Raw genomic sequence first — 2,970 nt, 5'->3', positions numbered from 1 at the left:
GGCTTTCCGCAACTTGCAGTTAAACAGCCTTGTGGCCCAATATTCCGTGTTGTTGTTGGAGCTCCACACTACACGTCTCGCTGCGGCTCCAAGAGGTAGTGACATTCAATTCTCAATGATGAGCTAAAAATTCCACACATCTGGCACATGGGTTGCAAGGAAAAAAAAAAAAAAAATCACAGAAGCACCACTGTACATGTCTCATGTTTTGTTTCCTTTTTGGTTATTTCAAGTCACTCACCACTTCATTGGCAGTTTACACTCATCACTATGTTAACATCTAAAAGCAGTAGGTACTGATGTTAATTCATTGTGTTGTGCTGTTGTAGACTTCCATCATCTGTCAGAAGTGAAGCAGCCTTCCTTCCATTCTTCTGAACATGATCTTCGTTCATTTTCTCCAAAGCTATTGGTAAGAACTCAGCTTCTTTATTCACTGAGATGTTTAAGTTTGAAACAGCATTGAAGAGTTCTCATTTCTTGAGGCTTCATTTACTCCTCCTTTCTGGGAAAACTATGAGACATTCCTGCAATAATGGAATGAGAACTGTAGGGTGTGAGGATGGGTTGGTTGCATAGACTGACTGACATCAATCAACAGACATTTCTAGCATGCCACAGCATGTTATCCTCACGGAGGTCAGCATGGACAAGCATGCATTCATTATATAATTGTTGCATCATATTAGGAATTTGATCATATGCTTCTTTCATTTCTTCATTGCTGAGTTTTGTGTCTTTTAATTTAAGAGCAGGGACTTGATCATGGTCAATAAAAGACATTAACTAAAAAGTATTTCTTGAGCATTTCAACTGTTGGACAAGGAATTCCAGCCCTCTGCATTCTTGTGAGATTGTGCATTTCTTTTTCTGCCCACATGCAGAAGATCTTATGTAGATTTAGTTTACTAAAGCGATCTTTAAACCTGAATCATCTTTAATGTATTTGTCACGATTCTTAAACTCATTAAGGGTTTGTTTTAAATACCTTGATGGCACATTCTATACATATAGCTTTACTATCTTCCTTTTCATCCTCCATGCTCCCTTCATATGCATGAAAGACAATAGATCCTTTCCTATACTAATATAGCCAGTGATAGTCACAAGCATTGCAGAGTTGACCATTTTATACATAAGTAAACATGTCTTAGGATCAACTGGTTTTTCTGCAGTAGAATGCTCTTTTTCTTATGGAGGTGGGTGCTTCGACATTCTTCTGAACAGGTATGTTGTTTTAAAGCATTGAAAACATGGCTTGATAGTTTTAAATCCATTCCAATTCCAACTCCTACCTGAAACCCAGGTGCAAAAATTTCCATTCTTGCTGTATTCTTTCTCCCACATACTACTTTCATTGTGTTTGATAGTGATGTTTTTCCTTTTCCAATAAAACCCTTTTTGGGCATAGAAACTGGTTTTGCTGATATGTAAGGATCATCCTGAGCATCTTACCAGTCAACTTTATATTCTGAGCTGTCATTGTTTTCATAAGGATGCACTTTTTGATAATTTTCAAAGGAAATGGAAACTTTACTATCTCTGTTGCATTTTTTTCCCCCTTCACACATAAGCTGTGCATCATATTCTCAGTCAAATTCCATTTGTAGCATCTGAGCCAACACTAGGTCGCTGGAGGTGTCAAATGTATTCTCCAGTAATAAATGGTTCTTCAGCAACACCACCAATTTCAGGAAGATAGAAGCTTCTTCTAACTATAATTCTTTAGCAAACTGTCCATTTATTATATCAGCCGAGGAACAAGTCACAGTATTTTGAGGGGTAGCCCATGGACACATGCTGGGTCCCCAAGCTGTTGCTGGCCGGGGTTCAGGAGATGTCTCTTCGACTAGATCCATATAGGGAAAGGAGCCAGCAACAAGAACAGGGTAGCGAGGGAACAGGACCCGGAAGTGGGCTACACCAAGAAGGGCGACGGCGGGCGGGAGTCTGCTGGCACCAGGGCGGAGGTTATAGATCGGTAATGGTTTTCTTAAAGAAACTTTTACCTTCCTGCAGGTATTATGCCCAAATTTTGTTTGAAGATGTCAAAATGCTTCTTTTATTCCTTTCTATGGGTTGTTTTGGTACCCATCCTGCACAAACTTTTCGGAATCCAATTCCAATGTGGATTATTTCACAGGCAGAGCCCTGGCTAATTTGCAAGTGATCTGCCACATCATCCACTGTCCCTCATCTATTTGACAGAGTCATTTCATATGCATGCTCAATGTTGTCATCAGCCGTGGACACATATTTTGATATAACTGGACTGTGGATAATTTTTGACTCACCCTTGTATTTCAGAAGAACTTGCAGGTTCCTGATGAGCTGGATTTAATGTATAAAGAAATATGGGACTAAAATTGATCACAAAGTTTCTGATTTGATAAATTAGGAAGATGGTTGAAAAGTTTGGGAAAAGAGATATTCTTAGATGAAAAATATACAGTTCGGTTTTAAAAAGTTTATGTTTGAGATGTTTCTGTATATATTTAAGTGGAAATTTTCAGTCAACAGTCAAACATGTGAATCTGAGGGTGAGGGAGTTCTGGGTTAGAATTACTAGCATAAGTAGTTGATATTTATGATATAAAATGAGATGAAATCACCCATCATTAATATTTAGAGAGAAAGGAGTGCAAGAACCTAAACCTGAATTAAAGGAGGAAAAGATACTAAAAAAGATGAAAAGATACTAAGAAGGACTTATGAGGGAGAGGGAAACAGGAGAGGAAGAGTTCTGGGAGCTCAGGGAAGAGAGTTTGAACATTGTTAAATACTGCTAAGAAATGGAACATTGTTAAATACTGCTAAGAGATTGAATAAAATGAAGATAAAAAGTTGCTAATAGCATAGAGTAAAGATTTATGGCCTTGGAAACCCTATACCAGGTTGCTATGAGTCAGAATCGACTCCACGGACATAACCAACCAACCAACCAAATAGCATAGTGTAACATGGAAGTCT

General features: G+C 38.3%; 1 pseudogene; it reads right to left on the bottom strand.

Moving 5' to 3' along the window:
* Nucleotides 1-302: 302 nt before the first annotated feature.
* LOC102816277 lies at nt 303-1,859 on the bottom strand (annotated as a pseudogene).
* Nucleotides 1,860-2,970: the final 1,111 nt, after the last annotated feature.

Source organism: Chrysochloris asiatica, unplaced genomic scaffold (genome assembly GCF_000296735.1).
Source record: "Chrysochloris asiatica unplaced genomic scaffold, ChrAsi1.0 scaffold00176, whole genome shotgun sequence".
Taxonomy (NCBI): domain Eukaryota; kingdom Metazoa; phylum Chordata; class Mammalia; order Afrosoricida; family Chrysochloridae; genus Chrysochloris; species Chrysochloris asiatica.
Note: the sequence above shows the minus strand (reverse complement) of the source record. Positions and strands in the feature narration are given on the sequence as shown.